This window comes from Phodopus roborovskii, unplaced genomic scaffold, assembly GCF_943737965.1.
Source record: "Phodopus roborovskii unplaced genomic scaffold, PHOROB, whole genome shotgun sequence".
Lineage (NCBI taxonomy): Eukaryota > Metazoa > Chordata > Mammalia > Rodentia > Cricetidae > Phodopus > Phodopus roborovskii.
In genome coordinates, this window is record NW_026126586.1 from 1,678,591 (window position 1) to 1,699,704 (window position 21,114).

The following is a 21,114-nucleotide window of genomic DNA, read 5'->3' on the forward strand; positions in this document are numbered from 1 at the left end:
CCCATTTGCCCATCTTTTAGGCGGGTGGTGGCAGAGGTGATTTACACATCAGCTTAAGCATCTTCTTCTAGTGGGTTCCATCGACCCACAGCTCCCGACACGAAATTGATAATGATACAAACAGCCAGGGCGGAGAAGAGGGTCTGTAAGAGGCCACCTCATCCTCTATCTGTGCTCCTCACTAGGGGTGCAGAGCTCTAGGATTGGGATACCCAGAGAGAAGAGGATGGGAAGAAGGGAGAGCATCAGCTTGAAGGGAAAGAGGCCCCCTCTAGGAAAAGATATTCTTCATCAAACACTGAAGAGGGGGAAAACTTGGCCCGCATGCCCCTACTGGGGAGCGACACACCCCGTAAGGCTGGCTTGGGGCGCGGGGGGGGTGCTGCTCAGGGCCTCTCACCTGACTTCCTCCTCCGCGGGCACACACACACCAGTGCCCCGCTCTGCACCCCCAAAGCCCAGGCAAACAACGGCAAGAGGAAGCAGCCGGCGCCAAGGGTGCACGGCGGGGGCAGTGCAGGTGAGGGCCCGGGCGGTGGGGCTCCGGGGCGCGCCCACACTTACCCTGGCGGCGCGCAGGGCCGCTCTCCCGCAGCGACCCCGCACCCGGGCGGCGCGCAGGGATGTGGCGGCCGCGGTGGCTCGGGCTCGGCTCGGCTCGGGCTCCACTGCGCGCTCTCGGAGCCACTGGCCGCCCAGGATTCCGCCGCCAGGGGGAGAAGCGGCCGCGGGCGCGGGGGAGGCAGGCCCGGCCCGGTCGCTGCCGCTGCGGGGTCTGCGAGCCCCCCACTCCGGCGAGCGGCGAGTGCGGGGCGCGCATCGCACGCGCGCCCCCGGGGCGATGGTGGGGGGCTCTGGCGGGGGCGCCCCGATCGCCCGCGCCGCGTTGTACACTGCGGGCTCCGAGCGGCTCCCGCGCCCCCTCCCGCGCCCCGCCCCGCCCCCGCCCCTTCCCTTCCCCCTCGGCCCCGCGCGCTCCCCGCTCGCTGCTCGCCGCGCTCTGCCCCCTTTAAACGCCCACTTCGGATGGGGAGAGGAGACAACTTGAAGTCAAGTTGCCATCAACTTCCGCGGCGGCCGCAGTTCGGCGGCGGGGAGGTGGCAGCAGCTGCAGCCGCCGCCCGGGAAGTCCGCCGCCCCGGCGCGCCCGCGCGGGGAGCCGACCCGGCCTTGGCCCGCACCGCTGGCCCGCCCTGCCCCGCTTCCACGCCTGAGTGAGTCCCACTCCTTTGCTCCCTGCCGGTGCTGCTCACGCTTTGGGTCTCTTGTTCGGCTCGCCTCCGTTTTCTGCGGATGCGGAACCGATCCAAACTTCTCGGCGGCCCCGGCTGGGGCGGCTTTGCGCCCCTCGCGAGCCGGGGTCTTGCTGGCTCTTCTGGCGCGCGCGCAGGCACTCGGGAGGACTGGGCTGGTGAAGTGAGGGACATGGCCGGGATGCGTACTTTCTTGGTGTCCTTGCTTCTCTCGCGCACCTGCCCGGCAGACTCTGGTTGGACACTTTCGTCCAGGTCGTGGGGACGGCCCTCTTTTAGAGAAGAAAGGCGGAGCGGGGAAGTCCTAAGCGGGCGAGCAGTGAAAGGGGAGTCGCTCCGGGATCCCTGGTGCCGGGAAGGCAGAGAGGTGCGGGGTGGAATGGAAAGGTCGCGCGCCAGATGTGGAATCCACTCAGCATCCTATCCTAGCCCATCTCCCCTTATCCTTTCCCGACTTGCACTGCCTGGCTGGTGGCGGGCGGCGGTGGAGAGGGGCCCGGGAAGTTTGTGGCAACTTCTCTATCCCGGGAGCCACTCGGGCGCTCCGCGCTCAAGTTGGAGCCCAGACTTTGAGAGTACAGCATTTGTGGGAGCCCTCGCCGGCGATCGCGGGTCGATCCTGGGGGGCTGATTCGGGCTTGGGCTTGGGCGGGAGGCCGGGAGACCTGCGTGCTGTCTTAGCTGGGGTTATGGCCGCACAGGTGCAGCCCTGGGGTCAACTCCTCGCTTCCCCGTGAAGGTCCACCACACTCGAGAGCAGCGGCCTTTTCCAGAGCTCCTGCATTGCAGAGCTTCCTGGGCGGCCAAACTGGGTTAGGAGAGCCGAAATGCAAGGGAATGAGGGGGCAGGTGGTAGGTCCGGAGAGTGACACGTGTGCGTGCTGGGCAACTGCTAAACAGGTCTCTTCTGGAATAACCCCAGAACACCGAGAGAGAAGAGCAGCATAGAGTTCAGGGTAGGATTTGGCCTTGGCCTCCACTAGGGCCAGATTTTACTTAAGATGTCAACCACGGGGGTTCATCTCTCAAAATGCCCGGTTGACAACTTTGACCTCTGCGCCCTTCCTGGGAGAACTTTCTCTGAGGCAAACTGGATTCCCAGGGTTAAGACTTGAATTTCACTTGGTTAGGGACAAGGAAGACACCTAGTTCCCTGGAGAGAACCTTTCTGCTGGCGATTGATTGATTGGGGTTCCATGTTAGGATCACTGGAGGCCAGAGCACCCGACTTTCCCAGGAAGACAGAGGAGGGGATTGAGCAAGAGTCAGGGTCTCTGCTCTGAGTGAGGTTTTATCCTTGGGCAGTACCTGGAATTTACAGTGCTTGAGCTGCGGACAGTATCTCACTCAGCCTTACAAACTTGACTTAAATTTACACCCTGTCCAAAGTGGATTTTCTGAAAGAGTGAGAGCCAGATTCTCCTGTCATAAATGAATGGATGAATAAATAAATAAATCATGACCATACTTTAAGTCCGAGGAAAGCCAGAGGTGAGGTGTTGGTTCTAGAAACCTTTATTAATCTCCCCCATGTAGAACTTGTGCTATGACTTAGCAGCGGCTCTTTATTTCTATGGCATATTATTTTAGCAGAGCAGTAGTAAGTGCATATACTGGCTGCTCCAGTCTGCTGGCAAACATTAGCATTCAAGCTTACATTTTTGACAAATGTGCAGACAGGAATAGCATGAATAGGCATCTTAAATATTAACAACCCAAGCATCTGTTGTGAAACAAATTTAATATATTTACTCAGTCTTTCTCACATTGTTAGGAAAGGTTATAATAAGTGCTTAATTTCAACTTAACTTAGCAGAAGTAACTGGCGGCATCATTCACTACCTCCCAAGCTTTAACACAGTCACCAGGCAGAAATACTTTAATTAACTTGGTTAAGGGCATTGTTAAATAAATACACTTTAAGCAATGTGCATACTATATAACATGGAACAGTAGCAAAATATTCATCCTATTTGTGTGCATTTTAAATAACCCCATCTTATAAATATACCAAGTATGTTTATTCTTCATCTCCATTTGACACTTATTAGTTCATTTTTTCTAATGGAAACAATATTTTAAATGTAGAGTTGTTCAGTCATATGTAATACATAATATGTAAACAGCAGCAATAAAATACAAAGCATTGTTAAATTTGAATATGGCTACATGTAACAAGGTTATGCAAGAGAAATAAAATCACTGCTCAATTTTGTTTTCCTTTCTGAATAATGAATATAGATGATGGATGAAAAAAGAACAAATAGGGATTTCCTCCCTGAAGTAATAGCTTCTTTAAATGTATGCGAGGCAGGGGAAGGAGAGCAATGATGATGACCTAGAGAACTTCCCAAATCCACACAGCTATTTCCACAACCAATGCATTCCTTACTTTCCCACAAGCTGAAATATGTAATAAATAATAGTTCTTTGTATGTTAAAGTATTCAAAAGGAATGTCTTTTGTTCACTTGTAGTAAATTAATATATTCTTCTTTGGTTGATAATCTACAAAAGTAGTTTCTTTGTCTCCCGGCATCTTAAACAAAAGCAACAACAAAATGAGTATTAGTTTATTCTGCAGAGAAGTCTGTTGCCAGCTATAGGAACCTGTGACTGAGTGAGAGGCTGTTGCAGAGTAATGGCTCAGAAACACATTAAACTAGCAAGGTCTGAAAATCTAGGAGGGAATTTCAATTATTTTTTCATGTGACAGGTTGTGGGTTGTAAATTAGGCCTAAAAGGTCAGGTGACAGGCACCTGTTCCTCATTATTGTAGAAATCTTTTGGTTACAAACAGTGTTAAGCTAAACACAACATAGGTGTATAACAGGGGCCTTCAAAGCACTCCAGTGGTTTTCACCTGCTCTGTAAATTTCCAAACAGGACATACATAGATAGGCCCTGTTTATAAACACATCATTTCTTCCATACATGTTAGCTTGGATGATTGCAATTAATATTATATTAGTGCTTGGAACTGATGAAGTACATAAATGCATATGACTAAATCAATCTTCTAATTATGTCTAGACATAGTTGAATGCAAAAATATTCTTTCTTTTAAAAAACCCTTCTTTTTCCTTTGCAAATTATTGACTGGATATCAGAATTATGGTCATGTTTTACATGGAAGACCTCGCCAAGTGCCCTTTTTTATACTTTTTAGGTGAAGTCTCATTTAAAATGATGCCAAAAATGTTTTTCTCTCAGCAGTTATATATAAAAGGGAAAATCAGTTGCCATATATTTCCATAGCTTTTGCCACACATAAAATAGAAAGGAAACCACATTGAACACAAATGCTGTTAGGAAGGATCTTCAGACCTAGCTGTTCTCTCCAGAGTATTCAGAGTTCTTCCTGCTGAAGTGAGAGACTACATCTTAATTCCTCAATAGTTTCCCTTCAGACATTTCAGAGAGCAAACTATGCATGTATATGGAAAAGACCACCCTAGCATAAGGTGACAGAATATTAGTGGTGCCAGTTGTGTTTAATTAGCAGAGGAGGAAGATATGGAGTAAAGTAAATAACTCAGGTTATTCAATTCTGTCATATAAATATGTTCTTTATTCTTTTTGCCTTTAAATAGCTTGTGCTTATTATATGAAACATTCATTTTTAGTATTTGCTTTTGAAATTGATTTGGTTTTCATATTCCAAAACTCTGTGGTGATTTTTTTTTTAACAAACTTATTTACATTTTGGCAGAATAGAGTTAAGTTAATTAATAGATCAGGCACGAAAACTAACCCACAGTAGGGTATATTTTCTGGTAAAATGAAAGTTATGTTTCAGCATGATGAGCACCAGGCTTGAGTAATCTGCTCCTCGTGTGCAATGAGCACTTCCTACTTTGAGCTAGCAGGCACCTACTGTTTATTTACGCTGCATTAAACTGACAGCTCAGCAATCAGAGGAAAAATATTACTTACCTTCCTGAAGTAAATACCAGTTTATAGGTTAGTGCACGTATTTATATTCCTGTCACCACTAAATAACGGCTCCGTCTCTATTTTAATATCTACCTGGGCTGTAACCCAGGGATTCACACTCTTCCCTTTCCCTAGTGGCAGAACTTTAAAGAATCGTCTCCTCTTCTCATTTCTGTGATGTGAAAACTAGTTGGGAGAGACGTTGGACACTTTTCGCACTCCCGCTGCTCATCAAACTCGCAGGGTGGTGGCATGTCACTGAACACAGTCACCTCTGGACAGAAGTATTCAAGCACAGTCAAGTGTGTGTTTACTAAGTTAACTTTCTACAGAGTTCCAAATAGATCAAACTATCTGATTCCTTGGATCACGGCTGTGATATAGGCTCGTCCTTCCCAGTTCTTGGATGGAATGCTTCACTTTTGAATGGAGTTCTGCAAACATGCCTATAAAGCAGGGCTTCCTGGTTGAGTGGTTGCTTCTTAGCTCCCCTCTAAACATACTCTTGCCTTCTTATTTTTCTTGTTGTTAATCTGCCATCCTCAAAATAAGGGTTGTTGCTACTTAGATTTTATAATACTGAATATAGTTTCTTCTTCAATTCAAGGTCCCTCTCTTTCAGGGTCCCCCTGAAACCTCAACATGCTGTTAAAGTTGAAAGCCCAAGCTCATGATTAACTTGAGAAATTGGTTATTGTTGTTTAAATTGTCTAAGGAGCTTTTGAGTTTTTTGCCTGTACACAGTTGTCAATCTCTAACCACATACTCTACTACATGAGTGCAGAATATGGTCTTAGTACAGCAAGCATGTAAATCAAATCTGTTACACAAGGCTCCTTCCCCCCACTCTCCCAAAGAAAAAGTATCTCCTATGGTAATTTATATCATTGCTAACTGCTGTTCTCAATGGTGAGTCTATTTAAACTTGATGTCTTCATAGTGTGATCAACACATTAACACACATTATTTTGTACTTTTGATCTTATGCCAACGGTACCTTTTGCTGTTTATTTTTTTAAAGTCTTTTTAAAGATCAGATATTTCATTTTAGAGTAAATAGATACAGATTGTGTGTATATGTATTCCGGGTGAGATTTAGTAGTAGAGCGTTTCTCTAGCATATTGGCCTATTTTTATTCCTTCAAGTCATTCTGTATCACTTGCACAGTTGTTGCTGTCTGAAGGCTTGTAATAGTAATTCTAACCACCTCCTTCAATGGACTTTCAAGCATGTGATTCCATTAGTCAGGGATCTAGTTCAGTTATGAGGGTTGAAAAGCAGTTAACTAATAACCCCCTACTTTTTGTTGGATTTTTTTTTTTTTTTTTTTTTTTTTTTTTTTTTTTGGTTCAGTTATTTGACATTGAGTGGAGAGATAGCTTGTATTCAAACAGAAAGTCTGTTCTGTTTCTGGGGGAGGGATTTAATTGTATATTGTTTTATTTCACCCATCATTAAGTTTCGAGCCACTTATTGTCGAACATATTTTTGGGTATGGGTGCAGGTCCCAGTAATGAGGGTGAGACCTTTGCAGAAGAGGTTGATGTCTGGCTCCACCTGGTTGTGACTTTACTAGAATGCCTGTGGATCTAAGCCAGACTTCCCTCCCCCCCCCCACCCAGGTGTGCCGGAAGTAGAGGGCGTTGTACCCAAATGAAGGGGGTGGACTCTACTCAGAGCTATGACCTGATTTGTGGCACACCCTCAGATCTGCAGACATGGTCCAGCTGCTTCCCAGGCAACTGGTAACCACCTCATTTGGGATGTGCCTGCCTTGCTAGCCTGCCAGAGAGAACTTCAGCACTGTCACTCCATCAAAGACCTTTCTTCTAGGGCTAGATTCGGAGCCCAGCCTCTGGTATTTGAGAGGGTAAGTGTCAAAAAAGTTACTACAGGCAGGCAGTTCCATGTGGAGAATCAGGGTGCTCTGGGATGTTGTTGGATATTTGTCTCTGTGGGATATTGCTTTTTTTCCCTACCCCCTGCTGTGGATGACTCAGGACCAGGAGCTAAGGACAGTTTTTCAGTGGGCATTCATTGTTGGGAGTTAAGATACACGCTAGTAGCCTCCACGAGGGAAATTCTTGGACCTTCTTTCCTTGAGGTATTTAAAGAAAAGCCAGTGTGTCATCTGTGTGGTGGGGAATTCTTCAGATGCAGTTTTCCTGGAAGCCAGAGCTGATGGCTAGAGATTCCTCTGTAATCTTACTCAGTGGTTTTATGACATGCTGTTAAAAGGGTATACATGACAGCTTGGCCTTTTCGTGCTTAGTATAGTAAGGACTTTAAGGTAAAACACTGTAATACTTTTATAAATAAAATTACTCTCACTGTATGTAGATATTTTTTTGAAATGAAGGTATCCTTGGGTAGATTGTTGCAACAATTAGCTGTTTGATGTTGAATGCAATTGGGTTTTCCTGTCCCAGTGAACCAGACAATGGGAATCATTAAAGATCAACAACAATTAATTCTATGTGATTACCAAGCCATTCCTTCTCCAAGAAAATATTTACCATTGAATGAAGGATAAAATACAAATGTTTACAGTTTTACATTTTAAAAGATTTTGTAGAATCCACAAAATAATCTAAGTGAAACAATAGATGCCTTGCTTAATGGTAGAAGAGTTTCCTGGTCTGTGGGAGGCAGGAACCCTATTTTAATAACTGTGCTTCTAAAACTCTGAGGGGTGAGCTACTTTTCTGATGGTTTAAGAGGGCTAAGAAACAATTTAGAACATTATCTTAAAAGTTTAAAAATGACAGCTTTAGTGTGTATGGAGTCATTGTATTTTAATCATACTGTACGCTTATTAGTGTTATTAGAGCAGTAGACAGTTAATTACAGCCTTTTTCTGAGACATGTTAACTGTATATTAGCAACCATGTTAAGAAAGAATGATGTATACTCTTGGATACAAGCTGCTGCTTGCTAGATTCTTGAAAAATATCTTTTCAAATGTATGGAGTCACATTTTTGGTCAAGAATCATCAAAGGTTTTCACTAAAATATTTTAATTTAAAAACTTCTGCAAGGAATGGAATGCCTTTGTTTTTCCCTTTTTCCATTAGCATTGGGCTCATGGCTGTTGCTCCTGGCATTATATACAGTCACTGTACTTATTACAGTATTAGCTTTTCCATCCTGTATTTTGAGATGTTCACGTTTTCCTTGTTTCTCAATGACTTTGGTCAACATGGACATTGGACACTTATTGAGTTGATTTATCCTGATGAATATTTTTTGTGGGACTGTTGTAGACAATGTCTCTTAGTCAATTTACATTATTCTCAATTCCATATAACAGAATACTTAAAATACATTTCAACAGCCGACCATAGTGACAATTTTATTGTCTAGATCTCAAATCTAGGTTTTAGCTATGGCTCCTGTCACAGCAAAACAGTAAGCCACAGGGTTTTAATACCTAAACACTCTCCATGGATTGGTTAACAATTCCCCTGATGAATTTATAGACCTTGTAGCTTCCTAATATAGCATTTAAAAACACGGGCATTTCTACTTTGGTAAGTTTGTAGATATTTATTATCATACAGGGTATTAAACTACAAAAGGAATTAAGTATAAGCTATATTTCTGTAACAGATAAAATAGGAGAGACCGAACACTTCGCATTCTCTGTCTTGCATGTAGTAAGCACTCATTTAAGAAGAGAAAAATTAATAATTGGGTAAATATTGAATACAGGTTATGCTGGTAAAAAGTCATCAAGGAAAGATGTTTCTTTCTAGCTTTCTCCTATTGCTGAAGTGATATGAGCATCTAGTCCTCCCATGATCCCAGCTTTATCAATTATCGAATATTTTCCTTCTTTAAGTCTGTATTCTGGTGTGTTCTGGACAGCAGCACTAGAGTTTCTGTTTTATCTTTACCAGCTTTCCTTTAGGATTATGTTAAGTAAGTCTCTGTTTAGGTTCATGATCCTTTGATGTTAGGCTGTGGTAACAGACTTTACCAGAATTAACCCAAAGTACTGCCCCGATTTTGCTGTTGGGCCACCGCATTGGGTCTAGCTGATATTCCAGAGCCCAGAATAGTGTAGATGAGTGGCTTACTTTTCTACCTTCTCTTTCCAACTACAGTGATATTTTCTAAGGACCCTATTAAGTAGATGTCAGCTATGATGAATGCACAAAGACAAAGAACTGTAGCTATGTACCTCATTTACCAACAGAATAGGATTCTGGCATTTGTATGAGAGGGTTTTCTTTATTCCTTAAAATTTAACCCAGAGTCACCTATAATAGGGCTTGGTAGCTGGTAGCTGGTTGTTAACTTTCAGAGAGGTTACAGGCATGCAGTGAAAGTTATCTAAAAAGGACACTTCTTTTAAAATTTTTATTATCTTTTTAAAGCATATGTGGGATTATTTGGAAGGCATTCCTATTAGTTATACACACAAAAAAAATATGCTTTACGCGGTGTACTGCTGTGTGACCTATAGTGTTATCACACATATTCTGTCTCTTTAAAAACACACTCTCCTCTATCTGCCCTATTAATTGTTGATATGTTGCCATCCATGAGACAAAAATTAGAGCTGTAATTAAATAATCATGTGATGCTCCTTAGTGCCAGTGAGAGCAAACTCATTTTTCCAGGCCCTGATGGTCACTGATTATTGTATTACCACTGGCTTGCTTAATTTTTTTTAAACGATTCTCTCTGTAGCTCCCCTAACCACTGTCCTATTCAAAATTTAGAAAGTAGCGGACATTGAGTCAATCAATTGGCTGGAGGTCGTGTGGGATGTAAGGTAGGCTAACCTTCTTTTGCGTTTGGTCACCTGGTAGGTTCTTTGGGAAGGCTACATCAGTAGTGTGGTTGCCTGCCATTTAATTTACACTGGTGTTTTGGCTGGGATGGAGGCATATGGGGAATGCCAGGAGAATTACAAAAGGAGCTGGGTATTAAAATTCAGAAATGATTAAAATTGAAATAAAAGGATGCTGCTTCTTTGCCAGTACTCTGGCAGTCATAATGACACATAGAGATTAGCTTCCACCTTCGTCCTCTCTCTCCTTCTTTCTCATTTCCTCTTGTTTATTATTGACACATTTTCCTTATGTCTGTCTCCGGTCTCTGTATCTTTTGTACTATTGTGTGTTTCTCCTTTTCTTGCTTTCCTTAAGCATGGAGAAGCCTACTTAACCTTATTATAACAATAACAGAATAGGTTATTAATATTTAATATGCACATGATTAAAATTTCTCTCCCTTAAACATAGGTCAGCTGTATTATTATTAACCAGCATGTAATTTTTCATTTAAGATATTCTTACTCTGCCTTGCTGTTTCTGAAATGCCTTCTACTTTAGTAGTGATTTAATACATAATGTTTAGAAAACTGTGGTCGGCTACTGAGAAAAGAACTTACCAGTCATGGATAATCAATTATGCATGAATTCAAATGTAACAGATGGAATCTGGTGAGTTAAAGTTTCTCTTTGCCTTAGTGGCTTTGTTTTTTTTTTTAAATTTGTTTGTTTGACACCTGTCTCTTATATATAGATAAACATCTAATATAGCATGTGAGAAATTTCCTGTGTCTTTATTTCCTTTTTAAAGTGAACTTAGTTTTTACATGAAAGGCAGAGACACATTGATCTGGCCCTAAACATCTGCTTCTGTCCCTTCATTTCATAGATGTGGAATCATACTTAGCTAATGGTTATTCGGCTGGATAGTGGAATGGGAAGGAAGACCCACACCTGGTTTCCCTACCTTTTCTTCATTGTTTTTTACTGTGTCATGCATGCTTTCTGTGAGAGCTGCTTAATAGTAGGATGTTACACTCACTGTGGGTTTTAAAGAGTCTCTGATGAAAACAATGTTCTCCTACTTTTTAATTGAGTAATCAACTCTTACATGTTATGCAACTGTTAACTGCCCATTTATCATGTTATGCCATATCCACATTATATACACGTATTATGTACATACACACATAGATGTTTACACATATTTTAATCTTATTTCAAATCTATTAAGAATACCACAAGAGTTGGTTGTATATCTTAAACTGTGGTCCTTGCCAGCCTCAAAGCCATATTTACACTTGTTTTGAAGCTTTGTAAACTTTCAGTGATAAATTCCCTCTGTACAAAGTGAATTTAAGACTTGGTCTGAAGGGCCTTAATTACCTCCAAAGAAAGATCAGAAGTTTCATTTTCATTAAATGTACCATGAATGTGGAGCATTGCTTCTAGTATAGAAGTAACACAGAAGCAATTGGCATTGACCATCCTTCCAGCAGTGGGGTTTCCAGACAGTTATGAGCTGATCCCAAGCAAGAGTTGTTCATAAATATGCTGTTTGTTTGTCTGCCACATGTACACACATATATAATACAAATGAAAAAACCTTTACAAAGTAAGTAAAAATAAATGATTAAAAATAGCCTCAAGGCTCTCTAGTTCTGCTTTTAAATTTTTTAAATTTAAATAAATGATTTATTTTTATTTTATGTGCATTGGTGTTTGGGCTGCATGCATGTCTGTGTGAGGATGTCAGACCCCCTGGAACTGAAGCTACAAACAGGCATGAGCTGCCATGTGGGTGCTGGGAATTGAACCCAGGTCCCCTGGAAGAGAAGCCAGTGCTCTCTCTCTTTTTTTTTTTAAAAGTTATAGTATTATTTATAAACCTTTTTCTTCTTATCAGCTATACTATATATACATGTATATTTATAGTCCATGCTAGTTATCTAATGAATTAAGTTTCACAATAAACATGTTAATAATGAGGCATCTTCAAGACAGGTAACTAGGTCTTCTATAGCTCTACTGTAAAGATAGTTGTAATAATTAATGCTTTTCCACATAATAAATATATCTTTAGTTTAGATTCACTACATATTAATATTCCTTAGTCATGCATATCAGAAAAATACATCTATATAAATATGAACTTGAGTAAAACATAATTTATAAATTAATTCCTAGTTCATGAAAAATTATACCATTAACTTAAAAATCCCTAATATAAAATCAGCAGAAATGGATGATGTAATACTGTATCCATGACAGGTAACATAGGAAAGAATATTTGTAATTGTTGGTTAAGAAGTTAACTACTTTGATCCTTATTCCTTTCAGAGATAACTGACTAAATTTGAAATTAAATTTATATTTAAGACTTTGGTTTTAAAAAATAGAGTCTAAAGTCTTCACATGCAAACAACTCATAGATTATTATGTAGCCCACATTATTCCATTCTCACGGCGAGCTCTCCCACTTAATGCTTTTGAAAAGATACAGTTTGGACTAACGAGTCTCACTTGCTTCAATCTCTCCCTCTTCCTCCTTTGCTAAGATACTGTGCTGAGTGAAACGTTAAGAGAGAAGTATCTTTTGGCAATGGGTGTGATACTGGTTGGTGATCTCTAGTCCCGGTTAATTAACCTTGAGGTCAGACAGTCATCCTATGAATGAATTTTCTAGCACAGACTGTTAGCAGATAAGGACAACACCCTGGGACACTGGGGCGGGGGTGACTTGTTTCTCTGAGGCTGACTTGATGTGTAATGACAATGTATGTCTGCTGCTCTTGGGAATAGCTGATTTGTTATTTTGCTATTTGTTATTTTGTCTAAGCTTGTTTCCTGTGGTAAATATATAACCTAGAATGTGCCATTTGGATGACATTAAGGATACAGTTTGGTGACATTGATTATATTCACAGGTTCTGAACAGCACCACCGTCTCTTCTGAACCCTCTGCATCAGCCATATTTCATTTTACTTTTGAATTAACCTTCCCCCTTGCTTCATCAAATTTTACGCACTAAAATGGAGTCTAACCATTTTCCAAGTGAGAAGGGTTTGTCTCAGGTTGTGATTTTCTTTGCAGTAGACCAGCCCCTGTGTGCTGTGGCATTTGTTGGCCCATGGCAGTACAGTGCCAGGTACTGCTCTCGGCTGATGTCCCCACAGTCATTATTTGCACTAGGATTTGGGCCTATCGTAGCATCAAACTCTTCATTCCTTCAACTAAACCAGAAAATCCTGATGGTAATACCCACATCTGTAAAGAAGTCTGGTGGTATGTCCCAACTAAAGGTAGGACAAGGTTACTGTTGGAATTCGAGTCCTTTCCCAACCAAGAGTGGAGTGTTATCCCTCAGTTATCTTCAGGACATGCACAGCGGGAACTCCAGTTCTGCTAGAGTGCAGGGCCAGTCTGGAAAAGAGAAAGAAACTGAAGAAAGTTTTCAGTTATTTGAAAAGCACACTCAAGGTTAAATGGTGGTTTTGAGGGGAGAAAAAAAAAATCACATTCAACTGGGTTGGAAAAAAAAAAAAAAAAGATTTAGAGGAAACTTGGATAGTTCTGGCTCCAGTAAATAATAGACTGGTTGTAGAACTGAGCTTCCATGTGTAATTTTGTGGTTAGTCGCTTATGTCTGTGATGATAAATCACATACCTGCATAGGATTTCTGGCACCCCAGTAAATCTCAAACAAGTGCCCAAATGCTAATTTATCACGGATCCTTGGACAGCAGACCCCTTTTTACCATCTCGGTGATCTAATATCCTGTTCCCACCCCCTTATCTGTCTGTTTGAAACAAATGCCTGCACATTTACTTTTTGAGTTTTGAAGCACTCACTGATGGCTACCTTCAACAAACCTGTCTTTCTAAGTGTCCCCAGGATTAGGTTAAAAATATTCAGTTCAGGGGTGTCCTAGTGGGCCTGTTTGAGGCCCTGTCTCCAAAATATCGCCTAAGTTAGTGGATGTCAGACCTGACCATTTAACGAGACATCCTGGGAATCTTAAAACATTGCGGGACTCCCACACTCCCAACTATTCTGTTCAATTGCAGTGGGCTTGAGATCCCCATACCTGCTTCTCCTTCCTAGGACTCTTACGCCCTCCTCTGCAGTTCTGGGATTTCTTCCCATGGTGCTAGGCGCAGGGAGAGAATCCAGGGATATACACACATTTTCAGATGCTTGGGGCCTTGCAGTTCGGAAGTGCCAGTATAGAATATTGAGAGGCACAGAGCTGGTGGGATGGGTACTGTGATGAAAACAGAGGAAGGAGAAAATAAGCCATAGCTATATAGCTATTGTCACTTTTTTTCCCCTGCAGTATACTAGGTTTCAGATGACGAGGCTAAATTAAGCTGTCTAATAGAGTCACAAGAGAAAGGAGCCTGAAGTTCATTCAATCCAGGAGCTATAATTTAAAAGCAGACCGCTAGTTTTATAGGTATACCTGTGGTCCTACACGATCCAGTGACAACTGCAGGAATCTTTCTTGATCTCTACTTAATTTTAGATCTGGATCTAGACAGAAGTACTAATTTATGAAATTATTTCTACTACACCTCGTCAAAGAAGGATTACTATTAACATCTGTGGACGGAAAGGCAGTTCTGAAAGTTTCCCTTCAATAAATCCACTAATAAAAATTCATTTTGTCGGTGTACAGGCCCAGCCACTTTGTCAGCTGTGATAACTAGCACTGCAGACGTAAGGACCTATCTATCTGTTGAAACATCACAAGTTACCTTTGGGCATTTACATCCATCCTTAGAGGAATCAGGGAACATAATTTTGATCACTACCAACCTGGCTATAACTGGACCCACCTTACTTGTGATGGGGTAAAATCTCAAGCCCTTGAGATCTGGATTTGAAGTTCATCATCATTACATTTTGCTCTCTCTTGCAACCTTTGCCAGCCTTTGACATTTTTTTTCTGCAGTGTACCAGGTTTAGGAAGCTGGATACTCTCCCAGTCTGAGTAGGTATCTAGAGTTAAAGCTGTACAAAGATCCACAGCTGCGGAGGTTTGTGTTAGCATCACTAGGAAGAAGTAAGGGTGGAATGGCTGTGGGTTATAACTTTGCATGTATGGTACTGAAGCACCCGCAGCAAGTAGCATTTATAATAACTGCATATTGTTGCAGATGTATTACAGGACCCTCTCAGGTGCAGACATGTCTGGAAAGTTATCTTAAATTTGTATTCAGTGGTACACTAGTCTCATTCCATGTAACATTACAGATCCATGGGCTAATTTTGAAATGGAAAATGATCTCTATTCAGACATCATTAGAATGTCTGAAAGCCAGTCAGCACCTGTAAGACTCCTTTGGCTCACTTAGTCATCTTTTACAGTGTCTTAGGTAAGTACTGTCCAGTAGGACTTTCTGTAATGGGGAAGTAAGTGTTCTACAGTAGCCATGTGATACCATGGAACACTTGAAGTGGGAGGAAAGAACTAACTTGTAAGTTTTAATTAATGTAATTTTAATCAGTCAAAAATTAAGTAATTAACAAACTTCGGCAGTATTCCTGCTTTTTCACTTCTGGATACTTAAGAACTGTCATAATGTAAATATTTCAAGAGTACTGTATTCAGTCTTTCATCTGTGGCAATTAGTGGTGACATCGGCACTCATAGGACTTGCAGCTGATAAAGGAGATGTTTGCTTGACTAATAATCACTCAAATGGTTAGTACATTAAGAATGTGATGATTGTTACAAAGGAGAAATACAGACTGCCTATAACTTCTTGTAGTCAGGGAATTTAGTAAGAGAAAATCATGAGGTGGTGAGCTCGAACTTCCCCAAGTTCAAGGCTGAGTCAAGTTGGCTACTGGACCCACAGATGTCAGACTAAGTCAGCATGTGCCCTTCTGTGACTTCCAAAATGTGGGCTATAGCGACATGCAGACATAGAATGCAAACTTCTTTCTCAAAGGAAGCAGTTGTCATGATGTTGGTCATGGATAATATGAGACAAGAGGCAGCAAATGTTACAGGATATTGTGTGTTGATGAAGTTGTTTGGGCTGCAACTCCAGTGATCCCTCCCTGCTCTAGCAAATTGTGTCTGGTCCATTCAAGAAAAGATGTGGAAATCAGTACTGACATCCAAGGCAGACAAAATGAGACGTATGACAGCAAAACATATGGCTTGAATAGACACCCTTATATGGTCAATACAGACTTAAAGTCCCAGAAACGCTTATATAGAAAACACCACCTGCAACTAAAGCCAAAAACAAAGAGTTGACAAAAAGCAATGTGTTACCTACTAGTTGCTTTGCATGGAGGTAGCCAGCTGAATTAAAAAAGAAAAATACAAACCAAACCGTGCCCATAGAAAGGGATGTGCTGGCAAGTGCTGCGTCACCAACAGTCAGCAGAGCTCAGGGTCTCAGAGCACTTGGTTCTACATGCTTTCTCTGTTTCTATCACTATTCAGAACTTCACATGTGTTTCCATGCCTTTGGCTGACGCCTGAAATATGAAGCAATCCTTTTATTGAGTTTTTAACAGTCTTGTGTATTTGTTATGACACTTCACGCTCTTTTCCTTTGTGTATCCAATTTTGATGCCCTTTTCATAGGAGGGATGGTTGCACTCTGTTCGGACTGCATCCATGCACAGATGCTGCAGGACTGAGGCTGCTGGAATTCACCAGTCCGATAGAAAACTGTTTTAACTTTTTCAATACTTGATTGTAGAACAAGTTAATGATCCCCTACCCCCAATGTGATTGCTTATGCTCACATAGACCTTGGAAGGTGACAGAATTATCTTTTTTTTTTCTTATTATTTTATTGAGTTTTACTGGCCAATACTTAGTGGCTACAGTGAGTGGACTGAAGTATACACACTGTCATGAGCAAATGTTGTTAATAAGGCCCATCTCTATGAATATCACTAGATTTGCTGTGTGCCATTGTACCCATTCTATTTGTAAAAACATATAGTTTGGGGATAAAGGATGTGCTTTAGGGAAATGTGTGTGACCAATAGATTGATGATTTTACTATATCATTACTCTTTACAATGAAGTCACTATTAGAGGCCATTTTATGCTTGTTTAGTCTATCATTTTCCCAAGGCCATCTCAGTCCTTATTACATACATTCATGTTTCATGTTAATGACTAGATAGAAATTCCTGAGTAAAAGGTGCTGTTCAGATTAAAATTTCCCAGGTTACGTTAACATTTATCAGGTCATCATGAGACTGAGGTAACCGGCCATTTTGTGTAAAACTTTAGGAGTGATGTTTATAGTATTTTTATTCCTGTGTTGTAATGTGGCATCTTAGAAAACTCTGATTTTCAGTGTTCTTCTGTCTTAGCTCAAAGTCTGTTCTGACCAGCAGCTAGACAAGTCTGCTCCTCCCTGCTCTTCTGAAGTAGAGCTGCAGGAGCAAGTGACATATTGTTGCCTTTCTAGGCCAGCATAATTTCTCTCTCTCTCTCTTTTTTTTTTATTATTGTGTGTTAATCCATCCAGCATGACACTAGAACACACTGTACCTACTAAGAAAGGTCAGGTTTCAGGGAGACATGTCAGGCATTACCAATTGCAAGGGCTATTCAGTTATCCACATTGGAAACTGAATTTTTAATGCTTCCTATTGAAAAAACATCATTGTTCTTACCAAGATAATCATGCTTGTTCTTTTAAATATCAAATAACTTTCAAAATAAGTTTTGCCTCCAGTCACAATACAGACTCTCACACAAGTGCTTTATTTGGCTGTATTTGTGTTTTCCTTATTGCTTATTATACTGTAAATAGCCTCCCCATACATTTCAACTTTAAAAGAATGTACTTTTAGCCTTTGTGGTGAAGGTTGTTTAAATTTCTTCCCTCGTTTTGGATGGTATGCTTCTTTGGAACTATCACCTGCTTTGTTTGTTTGTTTGTTTTGTTTTGTTTGTTTTGCTCAAGGCTATGGTGCCAAGATTCACAGTTGCCTTCCTCGATATTTTGACTAACCTTTCCGGTTTGTGGGTGAAACCTGGGTGCTTGGAGCAATCTATTTTTTTTTTTTTTTTTTGTGCTTCTTCCAAACTCATCCTTCCCCAGGAAGCCATAATTTCCTCTACCTTCTGCTTTTTTTTATTTCTAATGTAAACAGTGTGCCTTTGAGTGTATTGGTCGCTTTAAAGAGCTTCATTTGCATATCTCGTCCTTATCTCTACAGCTGTCCTAACTTGTTGCTTTTAAAAAACTATATGGCTCAATGTTTTTCAGACCTACATCTTTCCCCTACTACTATGTTCTTCTGAATAGTTCTTCAAAATATAGCACTTGGCTCTTGTTGGTGAACTGCTTTCGAGTGGAACTAAAAACCTTAGTGATTAAAAATGCATTTTGGGTGAGATGTTGTGGTGTTCATCTTTATGTGGATTATTATTTTGTTTCTCCTGATCACAAAAGTATTTTGTTACAACATATGCATCCACCAACCCAAACTTTCCTATATTCGCCCGATGGGAAGTATTTTAAGAATGATGACATCTTTTCCTTTGTCATAGCAAGTCAGGTGTGTTTCCAGTGACCCAAATTTAGTTTAACTCCAGCACTACGGGCCGCGTGTTTCAGAAGTCCGAAGTATCTGAGCATTTGTGGCTCTGACTTCTTCCGAGAGCCCTTACTCAGTTAGTGGCTGTCACTCTAGGCAGTTGAGGGACCACACTCCTCTGAGACTAAGTCCTAGGGAGAGCGTCTCCAGGCTTCTTGCCTGTTTTTGCCCTACCACCCAGGCACTCCTTGGGACTCTTCACTCCAGCCACATCCGGCTGCGTGCCCACCTCAAGTGCCACCTGCACGCCCCCGCCCCGTCCCCCCGGGCCGCCCCTCCTCCGCACTGCCCGCACGCACCTGCCCAGGGCGCCCCCGCGTCCTCCCCGCGCCCCCGGCCGCCGGGCATTGTGTACACTCGGCCGGCCGCCCGCCTCTCTCGCTCGCGGCTCATTACGGATGCTCGCGCGCCCGCCCGGCCGCCAGCGCGCGCCCCACTCAGCTCTTCCCGGGCCGCCGCCGCCGCCCCCGCCCCTCCCCCGATCCCGGCCCTCCAGCCCGGGTTTTGAGCCCGGTCCCTCCCGGCCCTCCCGCACCCTGCCCCCGCCGCCCGCCCTCCCCCTCCCGCGCCCGGGACGCGGCGGCCCCGCCGGGGTAGCAGGCTGCGGGCGGCCGGGAGGAGGCTGCGCTGCCAGCCGGTGCCTCGCATTAAAATGAGGAGGAGGAAGAAGCGGCAGCCACAGCGGCGGCGGCGGCAGCAGCGGCGGCGGCGAGGGCTGCAGCCCGGGAGGACGCGCGGAGCCCAGCGCGACGCGGCAGCGGCCACCGCGGCCGGGATGAGTCAACTCCTGGTTTAATGGGGGCAGAGCGGCCGCGAGGGGACACGAGCGAGCGAGCGAGCGAGCGGCAGCCGTCCGGGGAGCTGCGCTCACAAGCGCGCGCAGACCCCCGCGCGCCTCTCCCGGGCCGCCGGCGACACCGGCCTCGCCGCCCGCGTGGGGACCCCGCCTGCAGCCGGGCACCCGCCGCCCGCCACGCAACTCCGCATCAGTTTTGGGGGGCCTCCGGGCGGCGGCTGCGTCCCCAAGTCCCACTGCCATTGTCGAGCTCCTTGTTTACCTCCGACTCGGGCTGAGTGAGAGCTTGGCGACTTTTGGGGGGGGGAGGGGGCGGGGAGCGAGTGGCCGCCGAGGCGGCGGCGGGGTTGCCCTCGGATCTCCCCCTCCCCCATGCTCCTCCCTCCCCGTCGGGGCTCCCGGGCGCTCCGGGTCCCGGCGTCCATGGGCAGGGAGAGGGTCCCCGGGGCTGATGTCGGCGACGCCGGCCTCCCAAGTGGCCTCCTAGTGCCTTCTCGGGGCTCTTGGCGCGACCCTCTGCCCCTCACCCTCCCAGGCCCCTGCTAGATACCCTCGGTGGGGGTACGAGGCGGTGGGGAAAAAGTTTAAGGTTTGTTAATCGCAGTCGCGATTGTTGAGGAGGGGGAGGGGGCGGCTGGGAAGAAAGCGAGGTGGCCTTGCCCTGGCGCTCCGGGGTCTCGGACGAGCCTGGCAGGGTGACACCAAGCAGACTTTAAGCGCTCTCCCTGGCGCTCAGCAGGAGGGGGCGAGGGTACTTCCCCCCCTCCCCACCCTTTCTGGGGTCCTTGTCCGCAGTGTTTTTTTTTTTTTTTTTTTTTTTTGCTCCCCAGTACCACCAGTGTACAGCTCCTAACGGGTTCCGCTTTGTTTTTACGACTCCCCCCCACCCCCAACGAATCACTTGTCAGATCAATTTTACCTTCTCCCTCCTCCCTACTTCCCACTCTCCCCTCCTCCCCTTCCAAACCCTGTTCTCTGAGGTTAGACATTTTACAAGCTAGCTATGCTGTTTTTCGAATTGTGACTTTTTTTAACCCTCCCCCCCCTAATATCTACTCTTTAGCTGTTTATTTTTGCCCTTCCCCCGCTTAGCGGGGCGAGGGTAAGGACAGAGAAAATAATACAATTTCAGGGGAAGTCGCCTTCAGGTCTGCTGCCTTTTTTTTTTTTTTTTTTTAATAATAATAATAATAAAAATAAAAAGGACATAGAAAACACCAGTCTTGAACTTCACTTCAAGAACCCGGGCTGCAAAGGAAATCTCCTTTGTTTTGTTATTTATATGCTGTCAAGTTTTGAAGTGGTGAGTTTCAGGTCGGTTTTGCTAATTTCACTCAGTAAAACTGCAGCTTTGCTGTTGCTAGATAGTAGTTTGTTTCTTTGTCTCTTTAAAAGGTCACAGCGAAAGCTTGGCCTGGATCGGGCCGGCCATATGGAATGGATAAGGGCACGGGTTCTTAAAAATGTGTTTCTGGGGTTCTGTTGGGAAGAAAAAGACCCCTAAGAGGAACTCTTTGAAAAGGGATCCCACGATGAAAAAAAAAAAAAAAAAGAAAAAAGAAAAAGAAAAAAATATACTTTATTAAAATTAGAATTTTGCGATTTTTATTTCCTGCTTTTTAAAGGAAATAATTACAGAGATGGAGTTCACCAGCTGGTTCCAGGAAGGCTCCTCTGTGGTCTTAATTTATGGACAGGGAAATGGGACTTGGGGAAAGTCGCCTGTTTTCTGTGTGCCATCCATACAGCTCTAAAAT

General features: G+C 43.6%; 1 protein-coding gene across 7 annotated transcripts in view; it reads left to right on the forward strand.

Annotated features, from left to right (window-relative positions):
- Positions 1-401: 401 nt before the first annotated feature.
- Positions 402-21,114, forward strand: part of Satb1 (SATB homeobox 1) — a 91,088-nt gene continuing 70,375 nt past the window's right edge. For 2 of the 7 annotated variants that reach the window (XM_051204215.1, XM_051204221.1), the window contains exon 1: positions 20,178-20,660. The gene's annotated coding sequence lies outside the window, so the exon portion shown is untranslated. Of the gene's footprint in view, positions 521-1,076; positions 1,215-19,532; positions 19,636-20,176; positions 20,672-21,114 lie in introns of those variants that run through there. The other 5 variants (XM_051204219.1, XM_051204218.1, XM_051204216.1 and 2 more) reach the window with 5 other exon arrangements.